Source organism: Anser cygnoides, chromosome 4, assembly GCF_040182565.1.
Source record: "Anser cygnoides isolate HZ-2024a breed goose chromosome 4, Taihu_goose_T2T_genome, whole genome shotgun sequence".
Taxonomy (NCBI): Eukaryota; Metazoa; Chordata; class Aves; order Anseriformes; family Anatidae; genus Anser; species Anser cygnoides.
In genome coordinates this window covers 43,480,775-43,496,455 of record NC_089876.1, presented here as the reverse complement: position 1 = coordinate 43,496,455, position 15,681 = coordinate 43,480,775, and the positions used below count along the sequence as shown (strand labels likewise).

At 47.4% G+C, this 15,681-nt stretch overlaps 1 long non-coding RNA gene and 1 pseudogene across 1 annotated transcript in view; one reads left to right on the top strand and one right to left on the bottom strand.

Moving 5' to 3' along the window:
* Positions 1-15,681, bottom strand: part of LOC136790713 (uncharacterized) — a 382,907-nt gene that overhangs the window by 350,814 nt on the left and 16,412 nt on the right. The gene's annotated exons all lie outside the window — the stretch shown is intronic.
* On the top strand, positions 12,014-13,657 carry LOC136790711 (cytochrome c oxidase subunit 3-like; annotated as a pseudogene).

The window sequence follows — 15,681 nt, the reverse complement described above, 5'->3', positions numbered from 1 at the left end:
ACCAATGATACTGAAGCTACGAATACACAGACTTCAAAGACCTATCATTCGACTCCTACATAGTGCCCACCCCAGACTTACCCAACGGCCACTTCCGACTGCTAGAAGTTGACCACCGCGTAGTTATCCCAATAGAATCCCCCATCCGCGTAATCATTACTGCAGGAGACGTACTCCACTCCTGAGCAGTCCCAACGCTCGGAGTTAAAACAGACGCAATCCCAGGCCGACTAAACCAAACTTCATTCATTACCACCCGGCCTGGGATTTTTTACGGACAATGCTCAGAAATTTGCGGGGCTAATCACAGCTACATACCCATTGTAGTAGAATCAACCCCACTCCCACATTTCGAGGCCTGATCGTCCCTTCTATCATCATCCTAATCATTAAGAAGCTATGCAACAGCACTAGCCTTTTAAGCTAGCCAAAGAGGGACTTCCCCCTCCTTAATGATATGCCACAGCTTAACCCCGCACCATGATTTTCAATCATAATTATAACCTGATTAACCCTAGCACTCCTCATCCAACCAAAACTACTAGCCTTCACCACAACCAACCCCCCATCAAATAAGACCTCCCTCACTACCAAACCCACACCATGATCCTGACCATGAACCTAAGCTTCTTTGACCAATTTTCCAGCCCCAATCTATTCGGCATCCCCTTAATCCTACTATCCCTACTCTTCCCAGCCCTACTATTCCCGTCCCCAAACAACCGATGAATCAACAACCGCCTTTCTACTATCCAAACATGACTCCTTCACCTAATCACAAAACAACTAATAGTCCCACTCAACAAAAATGGCCACAAATGAGCCATAATATTTACATCCCTAATAATCATACTTCTTACAATCAACCTTCTAGGCCTCCTTCCATATACATTCACCCCAACCACCCAACTATCTATGAACATAGCCCTAGCCTTCCCACTATGGCTCGCCACACTACTAACAGGCCTACGAAACCAACCATCAGCCTCTTTAGCCCACCTATTACCCGAAGGTACCCCTACACCCCTAATCCCCGCACTAATCCTGATCGAAACAACTAGCCTACTAATCCACCCCCTAGCCCTCGGAGTCCGCCTTACAGCCAACATTACAGCAGGACACTTACTCATCCAACTCATCTCTACAGCCTCCATTGCATTAATACCCACCCTTCCTGCAGTATCCATCCTAACAATAATCATCCTACTACTCCTAACCATCCTAGAAGTAGCAGTAGCCATAATCCAGGCCTACGTCTTCGTGCTCCTTCTAAGCCTATACTTACAAGAAAACATCTAATGGCACACCAAGCACACTCATACCACATAGTTGACCCAAGCCCTTGACCAATCTTCGGGGCAGCCGCCGCCCTACTCACAACCTCAGGATTAATCATGTGATTCCACTACAACTCATCCATACTACTAACCCTAGGCCTCATCTCAATACTCCTAGTAATACTCCAATGATGACGAGACATTGTACGAGAAAGCACCTTCCAAGGCCATCACACTCCCACAGTCCAAAAAGGCCTACGATACGGCATAATCCTTTTCATCACATCCGAAGCATTCTTCTTCTTAGGGTTCTTCTGAGCGTTCTTCCACTCGAGCCTGGCCCCAACCCCAGAACTAGGAGGCCAATGACCCCCAACAGGAATTAAACCACTCAACCCGATAGAAGTCCCCCTACTAAACACAGCCATCCTACTAGCCTCAGGCGTTACCGTAACGTGAGCCCATCACAGCATCACAGAAGGAAACCGAAAACACGCCATCCACGCCCTAACCCTAACGATCCTCCTGGGATTCTACTTCACAGCCCTACCAGCAATAGAATACCACGAAGCCCCATTCTCAATCGCCGATAGCGTCTACGGATCTACCTTCTTCGTTGCCACTGGATTCCACGGACTCCACGTAATCATCGGATCCTCCTTCCTGACCGTCTGCCTCTTCCGACTGATCAAGTTCCACTTTACATCAGACCACCACTTCGGATTCGAGGCAGCAGCCTGATACTGACACTTCGTAGACATCATCTGACTATTCCTCTACATAACCATCTACTGATGAGGATCTTGCTCTTCTAGTATATTAATTACAATTGACTTCCAATCTCTAGAATCTGGTATAAACCCAGAGGAGAGCAATGAACGCACTCATGTTCATATTCGCCCTATCATCAATCCTAAGCGCCGCCCTAACCGCATTAAACTTCTGACTCGCCCAAATAAACCCCGACTCAGAGAAACTCTCACCGTACGAATGTGGATTCGACCCACTTGGATCTGCTCGATTACCATTCTCAGTCCGATTCTTCCTCAGTAGCCATCCTGTTCGTCCTATTCGACCTAGAAATCGCCCTCCTACTCCCCCTGCCATGAGCCGTCCAACTCCAATCCCCCCTAATGACCCTCACCTGAACTGTAGTGATCCTCCTTCTCCTAACACTCGGACTGGCCTACGAGTGAATTCAAGGGGGCCTAGAATGAGCAGAATAACAGAAAGTTAGTCTAACCAAAAAGATAGCTGGTTTCGACCCAGCAGATTACAGCCAACCCTGTAACTTTCTTATGTCGCCCCTACATTTAAGCTTCTACTCAGCCTTCATTTTCAGCGGACTAGGACTAGCCTTCCACCGAACCCACCTAGTATCCGCCCTACTATGCCTTGAAAGCATAATATTATCGATATTCGTAGGCCTATCAATATGATCCATCGAAAACCAAGTCTCCTCATTCACCATGGTACCAATTCTCATGCTAACCTTCTCAGCGTGTGAGGCGGGCACAGGCCTGGCCATCCTAGTAGCCTCCACCCGCACACATGGCTCCGACCATCTACACAACCTAAACCTCCTGCAATGCTAAAAATCATCCTACCCACAATCATACTTCTTCCAACAGCCCTGCTGTCTCCACCAAAATTTCTATGGACTAACACCACCTTATACAGCCTCCTAATCGCTGCCCTAAGCCTACAGTGATTAATCCCAACCTACTACCCCTACAAATTTTTATCCAACTGAACAGGAATTGACCAAATCTCATCCCCCCTCCTAGTACTATCCTGCTGACTACTCCCACTCATAATCATAGCAAGCCAAAACCACCTGCAACAAGAACCCCTACAACGCAAACGAATCTTTATCTCAACCTTAGTCGCAGTCCAGCCATTCATCCTACTAGCCTTTTCCACCACAGAACTAGCACTATTTTACATCTCATTTGAAGCAACCCTCATTCCCACCCTAATCTTAATCACCCGATGGGGGAACCAACCAGAACGCCTAAGCGCTGGCATCTACCTGCTATTCTACACGCCAGTAAGCTCTCTACCCCTGCTAATCACAATCATACACCTATACGTGAAAATTGGCACCCTGCACCTGCCAACCCTACAACTAACCCACCCAACCCTATCCACCTCATGGACAGGAATACTATCAGGTCTAGCACTGCTCATAGCATTCATAGTAAAAGCCCCACTATACGGCCTACACCTCTGACTGCCAAAAGCCCACGTAGAAGCACCCATCGCAGGCTCAATACTCCTCGCCGCCCTACTACTAAAGCTAGGAGGATACGGAATTATACGAGTCACTCTATTTATGGGCCCACTGTCCAACCTCCTGCACTACCCCTTCCTAACCCTGGCCCTATGAGGCGCCCTAATGACTAGCTCAATCTGCCTACGACAGACAGACCTAAAATCACTAATCGCTTATTCATCCGTTAGCCACATAGGCCTAGTTATCGCCGCAGGAATAATCCAAACCCACTGATCATTCTCAGGGGCAATGATCCTAATAATTTCCCATGGACTAACTTCCTCCATACTATTCTGCCTAGCCAACACAAACTATGAACGTACGCACAGCCGAATTCTACTACTCACACGAGGCCTACAACCTCTCCTACCACTCATAGCTACCTGATGATTGCTGGCCAATCTAACAAACATAGCCTTACCCCCAACAACAAACCTCATAGCAGAGCTAACCATTATAATCACCTTATTCAACTGATCTGCCTTCACGATCATCCTAACAGGAATCGCAACCCTATTAACCGCCTCCTACACCTTATTCATACTACTAATGACCCAACGAGGCTCAATCCCCTCCCACATCACATCTATGCAAAACTCAACCACGCGAGAACACCTGCTCATAACACTCCACATTATCCCAATATTCCTCCTAATCCTCAAACCCGAACTGATCTCCGGAATCCCCTCATGTAAGTATAGTTTAAACCAAACATTAGACTGTGATTCTAAGAATAGAAGTTCAAACCTTCTTACCTGCCGAGGGGAGGGTTTAACCAACAAGAGCTGCTAACTCTTACATCTGAGCCTAAAACCTCAGCCCCCTTACTTTTAAAGGATAACAGCAATCCACTGGTCTTAGGAACCACCCATCTTGGTGCAAATCCAAGTAAAAGTAGTGAACCCCACACTACTAATCAACTCCCTCACACTACTCATGCTGACAATCCTCCTAACCCCAATCATCCTGCCATTTCTATTTAAAAACTTTAAAAACACCCCACAAGCCACCACCCGCGCTGTTAAAACCGCATTCCTAATTAGCCTAGCCCCTACAACCGCATTCGTCTACTCGGGAGTAGAATCTGTCACCTGCCACTGGGAGTGAAAATTCATTATAAACTTTAAAATCCCCCTGAGCCTAAAAATAGACCAATACTCAATAACATTTCTTCCAATCGCCCTATTTGTAACATGATCAATCCTACAATTCGCCATATGATACATGGCCTCAGAGCCATACGTAACAAAATTTTTCACCTACCTACTGACATTCCTAGTCGCCATACTCCTCCTAACAACCGCAAACAACATATTCCTCCTATTCGTAGGCTGGGAAGGAGTACGAATCATGTCCTTCCTTCTCATCGGCTGATGACAAGGCCGAGCAGATGCCAACACCGCCGCCCTACGAGCCGTAATCTACAACCGAATCGGAGACATCGGACTGATCCTGAGCATAGCATGACTAGCTTCAACATTCAACACCTGAGAGATCCAACAAGCCGTACACCCCCACCAAACCCCAATCCTCCCCCTCATAGGATTAATCCTCGCAGCCGCAGGAAAATCCGCCCAATTTGGACTCCACCCATGACTGCCCGCAGCAATAGAAGGCCCCACCCCAGTATCAGCCCTACTGCACTCCAGTACCATAGTAGTAGCCGGAATCTTCCTGCTCATCCGCATGCACCCCCTGCTAGCCACCAACCAGACAGCCCTAACTGCCTGCCTATGCCTAGGTGCTCTATCAACCCTATTCGCTGCCACATGCGCCCTAACCCAAAATGACATCAAAAAAATCATTGCTTTCTCAACATCCAGCCAACTAGGACTAATAATAGTCACTATCGGACTAAACCTCCCACAACTAGCCTTCCTACACATCTCAACCCATGCCTTCTTTAAAGCCATACTATTCCTATGCTCAGGGTCTATCATCCACAACCTAAACGGAGAACAAGATATCCGAAAGATAGGAGGCCTACAGAAAATACTCCCAGTCACTACTTCCTGCCTAACCATCGGAAACCTGGCGCTGATAGGAACCCCATTCCTAGCCGGATTCTACTCAAAAGACCTCATCATCGAAAGCTTAAACACATCATACCTAAATACTTGAGCCCTACTCCTAACCCTTATAGCCACAGCATTCACCGCAACCTACAGCATCCGCATAACCATCCTAGTCCAAGCTGGACAAACCCGAATCCCCCCAATAGTATCAATAAACGAAAACAACCCACTAATCACCGCCCCCCTAACCCGACTCGCCCTAGGCAGCATTACAGCAGGAATAATCATTACCTCTTTCATCACACCAACCAAAACCCCCCCAATAACCATACCCCTTATCACCAAAACCGCTGCCATCCTCATAACAATCCTAGGAATCATCCTAGGCCCCTCATGTACAGGGCCACACCCCTCTAACGGCGCAAGCTTACATAGAAACATTATTAACAGACCTAGACAGATACAAAAACCCCTACAAGACCACGTATTAACTAACCCTGTTAACCCGACTCAGGAGCGCCTATAAGAGCGATTAAAATCTGTAAAAGGAACTCGGCAAATTAATAAGGCCCGACTGTTTACCAAAAACATAGCCTTCAGCAAATTAAACAAGTATTGAAGGTGATGCCTGCCCGGTGACTTAGGTTTAACGGCCGCGGTATCCTAACCGTGCAAAGGTAGCGCAATCAATTGTCCCATAAATCGAGACTTGTATGAATGGCTAAACGAGGTCTTAACTGTCTCTCACAGATAATCAGTGAAATTGATCTCCCCGTGCAAAAGCGGGGATGTGAACATAAGACGAGAAGACCCTGTGGAACTTAAAAATCAACGACCACCGCGAATCCTCAATCAACCCCACTGGGGCCACTACCATCGCAGAGCCTGGTCGATATTTTTCGGTTGGGGCGACCTTGGAGGAGAACAAATCCTCCAAAAACAAGACCATACCTCTTTACCTAGAGCTACCCCTCAAAGTGCTAACAGTGACCAGACCCAATATAATTGATTAATGGACCAAGCTACCCCAGGGATAACAGCGCAATCCCCCTCAAGAGCCCATATCGACAGGGGGGTTTACGACCTCGATGTTGGATCAGGACATCCTAATGGTGCAGCCGCTATTAAGGGTTCGTTTGTTCAACGATTAACAGTCCTACGTGATCTGAGTTCAGACCGGAGCAATCCAGGTCGGTTTCTATCTATGACACACTCTCCCCAGTACGAAAGGACCGGGAAAGTGGGGCCAATACCACAAGCACGCCCCCCCCCCTCTAAGCAGTGAAACCAACTAAACCGTGAAGAGGGCCTTCCCCCACCACTTTCAATCCTAGAAAAGGACCAGCTAGAGTGGCAGAGCCCGGCAAGTGCAGAAGGCTTAAGCCCTTTCCCCAGAGGTTCAAATCCTCTCCCTAGCTTCACCCATGATTCAAATAACAACACTAAGCTGCCTCATTATATCCCTCCTATACATCATCCCAATCCTGATTGCCGTAGCCTTCCTAACCCTAGTAGAACGGAAAATCCTAAGCTACATACAATCCCGCAAAGGCCCTAACGTTGTCGGGCCTTTTGGCCTACTTCAACCATTTGCGGACGGACTGAAACTATTTACCAAAGAGCCCATCCGACCCTCTACCTCTTCCCCACTTCTATTCATTCTGATACCAATACTAGCCCTTGTCCTAGCCCTCACCACTTGAGCACCACTACCACTCCCATTTCCCCTAGCAGATCTAAACCTCGGAGTTCTCTTCCTAATAGCCATGTCAAGCCTAGCCGTCTACTCAGTCCTATGATCAGGCTGAGCCTCGAACTCAAAATACGCACTAATCGGAGCCCTACGGGCAGTAGCACAGACCATTTCATACGAAGTGACACTGGCCATAATCCTGCTATCAATAATCATACTAAGCGGAAGCTACACACTCAGCTCCTTTGCCGTCGCACAGGAGCCTCTATACTTCATTTTCTCCTCATGACCCCTAGCAATAATATGATACGTATCCACCCTAGCAGAGACAAACCGAGCTCCTTTTGACCTCACAGAGGGCGAATCTGAGCTAGTCTCAGGGTTTAACGTTGAATACGCCGCAGGACCCTTCGCCTTATTCTTCCTAGCTGAATATGCGAACATTATGCTAATAAATACACTTACAGCCATCATATTCCTAAACCCAAGCGCCCTAGGGCCACCCACAGAACTATTCCCCGTCATCCTAGCCACAAAAGTCCTCCTACTATCTTCTGGTTTCTTATGGGTCCGAGCTTCATACCCACGATTCCGATATGACCAACTAATGCACCTACTATGAAAAAACTTCCTACCCCTCACACTAGCTCTGTGCCTCTGACACATCAGCATACCTATCTGCTATGCAGGCCTACCTCCTTACATAAGGAAATGTGCCTGAACTACAAAGGGTCACTATGATAAAGTGAACATAGAGGTATAACAGCCCTCTCATTTCCTGTTGACCTTAGAAAAGTAGGAATTGAACCCACACAAGAGAAATCAAAATTCTCCATACTTCCCTTATATTATTTTCTAGTAGAGTCAGCTAATCAAGCTATCGGGCCCATACCCCGAAAATGATGGTTTAACCCCCTCCTCTACTAATGAACCCTTACGCGACCCCAATCATAACCTTCAGCCTCATCTTGGGCACCACAATCACAATTTCCAGCAACCACTGAGTTCTGGCCTGGACAGGACTGGAGATCAACGCACTAGCCATCATTCCCCTAATTGCCAAATCCCACCACCCACGAGCAGTAGAAGCCGCAACGAAATACTTCCTAACCCAAGCAGCTGCTTCCGCCCTGGTCCTATTCTCTAGCATAACCAATGCCTGAGTCACCGGCCAATGAGACATCACACAAATAAACCACCCAACCTCCTGTCTACTACTGACAGCAGCAATCGCTATTAAACTGGGCCTAGTGCCATTTCACTTCTGATTCCCAGAAGTACTACAAGGATCGCCACTAATAACAGCCCTGCTACTCTCGACCCTCATAAAATTCCCCCCACTAACCCTGCTCCTACTAACATCCAAATCCCTCGACCCAGCTCTACTCACCGCCATGGCCCTAGCCTCAACAGCACTAGGAGGCTGAATAGGACTGAACCAAACACAAACACGCAAAATCCTAGCCTTCTCGTCCATCTCCCACTTAGGCTGAATCGCCATCATCCTAGTTTACAGCCCCAAATTGGCCTTACTTACCTTCTACCTATACACAATCATAACATCAGCCGTATTCCTAGCCCTTAACAAAATCAAAGCCCTTAACCTATCCATGATCACAACCTCATGAACAAAAACCCCAGTGCTAAACGCCACCCTAATACTAGTACTTTTATCCCTAGCAGGCCTCCCCCCATTAACAGGCTTTATACCAAAGTGACTTATCATCCAAGAACTAACTAAACAGGAAATAACACCAGCAGCCATGGCAATTGCCATGCTATCACTGCTCAGCCTCTTCTTCTACCTACGCCTCGCATACCACTCAACAATTACCCTTCCCCCCAACTCCTCTAACCACATAAAACAATGATACACTAGCAAAGCCCCAAGCACACCTACTGCGGTCCTTGCCTCACTATCAATCCTCTTACTTCCCCTGTCCCCAATAATACATGCCATTGTCTAGAAACTTAGGATAACACCCCAAACCGAAGGCCTTCAAAGCCTTAAATAAGAGTTAAACCCTCTTAGTTTCTGCACATTAAGACTTACAGAATATTAACCTGTATCTTCTGAATGCAAGTCAGACGCTTTAATTAAGCTAAAGCCTCCCTAGACAGATGGGCTTCGATCCCACAAAACTCTAGTTAACAGCTAAATGCCTAAACCAATTGGCTTCTGCCTACAAAGACCCTGACGCACCCTAGTGCGCATCGATGAGCTTGCAACTCAACATGAATTTCACTACAGAGCCGATAAGAAGAGGAATTAAACCTCTGTAAAAAGGACTACAGCCTAACGCTTCAACACTCAGCCATCTTACCCGTCACCTTCATCAACCGATGACTATTTTCCACTAACCATAAGGATATTGGCACCCTGTACCTCATCTTCGGGGCATGAGCAGGAATAGTCGGCACCGCACTCAGCCTATTAATCCGCGCAGAACTAGGACAACCAGGAACTCTCCTAGGCGACGACCAAATTTACAATGTAATCGTTACCGCTCACGCCTTTGTAATAAGCTTCTTTATAGTCATACCCATCATGATCGGAGGATTCGGCAACTGATTAGTCCCCCTCATAATCGGTGCCCCCGACATAGCATTCCCGCGAATAAACAACATAAGCTTTTGACTCCTCCCCCCATCATTCCTCCTCCTACTAGCCTCATCCACTGTAGAAGCTGGCGCCGGCACAGGCTGAACTGTCTACCCTCCCCTAGCAGGTGACCTTGCCCACGCCGGAGCTTCAGTAGACCTGGCTATCTTCTCACTCCACTTAGCCGGTATCTCCTCCATCCTTGGGGCCATCAACTTTATCACCACAGCCATCAACATAAAACCCCCCGCACTCTCACAATACCAAACCCCACTATTTGTCTGATCCGTACTAATTACCGCCATCCTACTCCTTCTATCACTCCCCGTACTCGCCGCCGGTATTACAATATTACTAACTGATCGAAACCTAAACACCACATTCTTCGACCCCGCTGGAGGAGGAGACCCAATCCTGTACCAACACCTATTCTGATTCTTCGGACACCCAGAAGTCTATATTCTGATCCTACCGGGGTTCGGAATCATCTCACACGTAGTCACGTACTACTCAGGCAAAAAGGAGCCCTTCGGCTACATGGGAATAGTCTGAGCCATACTATCCATCGGCTTCCTAGGATTCATCGTCTGAGCTCACCACATGTTTACAGTAGGAATAGACGTTGATACCCAAGCCTACTTTACATCAGCCACTATAATCATTGCCATCCCTACCGGAATCAAAGTATTTAGCTGACTAGCCACCCTGCACGGAGGAACAATCAAATGAGACCCCCCCAATACTATGAGCTCTAGGATTTATCTTCCTATTTACCATCGGAGGATTAACAGGAATCGTTCTTGCAAACTCTTCCCTAGACATCGCCCTGCACGACACGTACTACGTAGTTGCCCACTTCCACTACGTCCTATCCATAGGCGCCGTCTTTGCCATTCTAGCAGGATTTACTCACTGATTCCCACTACTCACTGGGTTTACCCTACACCAAACATGAGCAAAAGCCCACTTCGGGGTAATATTTACAGGAGTAAACCTAACGTTCTTCCCCCAGCACTTCCTAGGCCTAGCAGGAATACCCCGACGATACTCGGACTATCCCGACGCCTACACACTATGAAACACCATTTCCTCCATCGGCTCCCTAATCTCAATAGTAGCCGTAATCATACTAATATTCATCATCTGAGAAGCCTTTCCGGCCAAACGAAAAGTCCTACAACCAGAACTAACTACCACAAACGTTGAATGAATCCACGGCTGCCCTCCCCCATACCATACTTTCGAGGAACCGGCCTTCGTCCAAGTACAAGAAAGGAAGGAATCGAACCCTCACATGCTGGTTTCAAGCCAACTGCATTCACCGCTCATGCTTCTTTCTTATGAGACGTTAGTAAACCAATTACATAGCCTTGTCAAGACTAAATCACAGGTAAAAATCCTGTACATCTCATGTGGCCAACCACTCCCAACTAGGATTCCAAGACGCCTCATCACCCATCATAGAAGAACTCGTTGAATTCCACGACCACGCCCTAATCGTTGCCCTAGCTATCTGCAGCCTAGTTCTCTACCTTTTAGCCCACATACTAACAGAAAAACTCTCGTCCAACGCTGTAGACGCCCAAGAAGTAGAGCTGATCTGGACAATCCTACCTGCTATCGTCCTGGTACTCCTCGCCCTCCCATCCCTACAAATCCTCTACATAATGGACGAAATCGACGAACCAGACCTCACCCTAAAAGCCATCGGCCACCAATGATACTGAAGCTACGAATACACAGACTTCAAAGACCTATCATTCGACTCCTACATAGTGCCCACCCCAGACTTACCCAACGGCCACTTCCGACTGCTAGAAGTTGACCACCGCGTAGTTATCCCAATAGAATCCCCCATCCGCGTGATCATTACTGCAGGAGACGTACTCCACTCCTGAGCAGTCCCAACGCTCGGAGTTAAAACAGACGCAATCCCAGGCCGACTAAACCAAACTTCATTCATTACCACCCGGCCTGGGATTTTTTACGGACAATGCTCAGAAATTTGCGGGGCTAATCACAGCTACATACCCATTGTAGTAGAATCAACCCCACTCCCACATTTCGAGGCCTGATCGTCCCTTCTATCATCATCCTAATCATTAAGAAGCTATGCAACAGCACTAGCCTTTTAAGCTAGCCAAAGAGGGACTTCCCCCTCCTTAATGATATGCCACAGCTTAACCCCGCACCATGATTTTCAATCATAATTATAACCTGATTAACCCTAGCACTCCTCATCCAACCAAAACTACTAGCCTTCACCACAACCAACCCCCCATCAAATAAGACCTCCCTCACTACCAAACCCACACCATGATCCTGACCATGAACCTAAGCTTCTGTGACCAATTTTCCAGCCCCAATCTATTTGGCATCCCCTTAATTCTACTATCCCTACTCTTCCCAGCCCTACTATTCCCGTCCCCAAACAACCGATGAATCAACAACCGCCTTTCTACTATCCAAACATGACTCCTTCACCTAATCACAAAACAACTAATAGTCCCACTCAACAAAAATGGCCACAAATGAGCCATAATATTTACATCCCTAATAATCATACTTCTTACAATCAACCTTCTAGGCCTCCTTCCATATACATTCACCCCAACCACCCAACTATCTATGAACATAGCCCTAGCCTTCCCACTATGGCTCGCCACACTACTAACAGGCCTACGAAACCAACCATCAGCCTCTTTAGCCCACCTATTACCCGAAGGTACCCCTACACCCCTAATCCCCGCACTAATCCTGATCGAAACAACCAGCCTACTAATCCGCCCCCTAGCCCTCGGAGTCCGCCTTACAGCCAACCTTACAGCAGGACACTTACTCATCCAACTCATCTCTACAGCCTCCATTGCATTAATACCCACCCTTCCTGCAGTATCCATCCTAACAATAATCATCCTACTACTCCTAACCATCCTAGAAGTAGCAGTAGCCATAATCCAGGCCTACGTCTTCGTGCTCCTTCTAAGCCTATACTTACAAGAAAACATCTAATGGCACACCAAGCACACTCATACCACATAGTTGACCCAAGCCCTTGACCAATCTTCGGGGCAGCCGCCGCCCTACTCACAACCTCAGGATTAATCACGTGATTCCACTACAACTCATCCATACTACTAACCCTAGGCCTCATCTCAATACTCCTAGTAATACTCCAATGATGACGAGACATTGTACGAGAAAGCACCTTCCAAGGCCATCACACTCCCACAGTCCAAAAAGGCCTACGATACGGCATAATCCTTTTCATCACATCCGAAGCATTCTTCTTCTTAGGGTTCTTCTGAGCGTTCTTCCACTCGAGCCTGGCCCCAACCCCAGAACTAGGAGGCCAATGACCCCCAACAGGAATTAAACCACTCAACCCGATAGAAGTCCCCCTACTAAACACAGCCATCCTACTAGCCTCAGGCGTTACCGTAACGTGAGCCCATCACAGCATCACAGAAGGAAACCGAAAACATGCCATCCACGCCCTAACCCTAACGATCCTCTTGGGATTCTACTTCACAGCCCTACAAGCAATAGAATACCACGAAGCCCCATTCTCAATCGCTGATAGCGTCTACGGATCTACCTTCTTCGTTGCCACTGGATTCCACGGACTCCACGTAATCATCGGATCCTCCTTCCTGACCGTCTGCCTCTTCCGACTGATCAAGTTCCACTTTACATCAGACCACCACTTCGGATTCGAGGCAGCAGCCTGATACTGACACTTCGTAGACGTCATCTGACTATTCCTCTACATAACCATCTACTGATGAGGATCTTGCTCTTCTAGTATATTAATTACAATTGACTTCCAATCTCTAGAATCTGGTATAAACCCAGAGGAGAGCAATGAACGCACTCATGTTCATATTCGCCCTATCATCAATCCTAAGCGCCGCCCTAACCGCATTAAACTTCTGACTCGCCCAAATAAACCCCGACTCAGAGAAACTCTCACCGTACGAATGTGGATTCGACCTACTTGGATCTGCTCGATTACCATTCTCAGTCCGATTCTTCCTCAGTAGCCATCCTGTTCGTCCTATTCGACCTAGAAATCGCCCTCCTACTCCCCCTGCCATGAGCCGTCCAACTCCAATCCCCCCTAATGACCCTCACCTGAACTGTAGTGATCCTCCTTCTCCTAACACTCGGACTGGCCTACGAGTGAATTCAAGGGGGCCTAGAATGAGCAGAATAACAGAAAGTTAGTCTAACCAAAAAGATAGCTGGTTTCGACCCAGCAGATTACAGCCAACCCTGTAACTTTCTTATGTCGCCCCTACATTTAAGCTTCTACTCAGCCTTCATTTTCAGCGGACTAGGACTAGCCTTCCACCGAACCCACCTAGTATCCGCCCTACTATGCCTTGAAAGCATAATATTATCGATATTCGTAGGCCTATCAATATGATCCATCGAAAACCAAGTCTCCTCATTCACCATGGTACCAATTCTCATGCTAACCTTCTCAGCGTGTGAGGCGGGCACAGGCCTGGCCATCCTAGTAGCCTCCACCCGCACACATGGCTCTGACCATCTACACAACCTAAACCTCCTGCAATGCTAAAAATCATCCTACCCACAATCATACTTCTTCCAACAGCCCTGCTGTCTCCACCAAAATTTCTATGGACTAACACCACCTTATACAGCCTCCTAATCGCTGCCCTAAGCCTACAGTGATTAATCCCAACCTACTACCCCTACAAATTTTTATCCAACTGAACAGGAATTGACCAAATCTCATCCCCCCTCCTAGTACTATCCTGCTGACTACTCCCACTCATAATCATAGCAAGCCAAAACCACCTGCAACAAGAACCCCTACAACGCAAACGAATCTTTATCTCAACCTTAGTCGCAGTCCAGCCATTCATCCTACTAGCCTTTTCCACCACAGAACTAGCACTATTTTACATCTCATTTGAAGCAACCCTCATTCCCACCCTAATCTTAATCACCCGATGGGGGAACCAACCAGAACGCCTAAGCGCTGGCATCTACCTGCTATTCTACACGCCAGTAAGCTCTCTACCCCTGCTAATCACAATCATACACCTATACGTGAAAATTGGCACCCTGCACCTGCCAACCCTACAACTAACCCACCCAACCCTATCCACCTCATGGACAGGAATACTATCAGGTCTAGCACTGCTCATAGCATTCATAGTAAAAGCCCCACTATACGGCCTACACCTCTGACTGCCAAAAGCCCACGTAGAAGCACCCATCGCAGGCTCAATACTCCTCGCCGCCCTACTACTAAAGCTAGGAGGATACGGAATTATACGAGTCACTCTATTTATGGGCCCACTGTCCAACCTCCTGCACTACCCCTTCCTAACCCTGGCCCTATGAGGCGCCCTAATGACTAGCTCAATCTGCCTACGACAGACAGACCTAAAATCACTAATCGCTTATTCATCCGTTAGCCACATAGGCCTAGTTATCGCCGCAGGAATAATCCAAACCCACTGATCATTCTCAGGGGCAATGATCCTAATAATTTCCCATGGACTAACTTCCTCCATACTATTCTGCCTAGCCAACACAAACTATGAACGTACGCACAGCCGAATTCTACTACTCACACGAGGCCTACAACCTCTCCTACCACTCATAGCTACCTGATGATTGCTGGCCAATCTAACAAACATAGCCTTACCCCCAACAACAAACCTCATAGCAGAGCTAACCATTATAATCACCTTATTCAACTGATCTGCCTTCACGATCATCCTAACAGGAATCGCAACCCTACTAACCGCCTCCTACACCTTATTCATACTACTAATGAC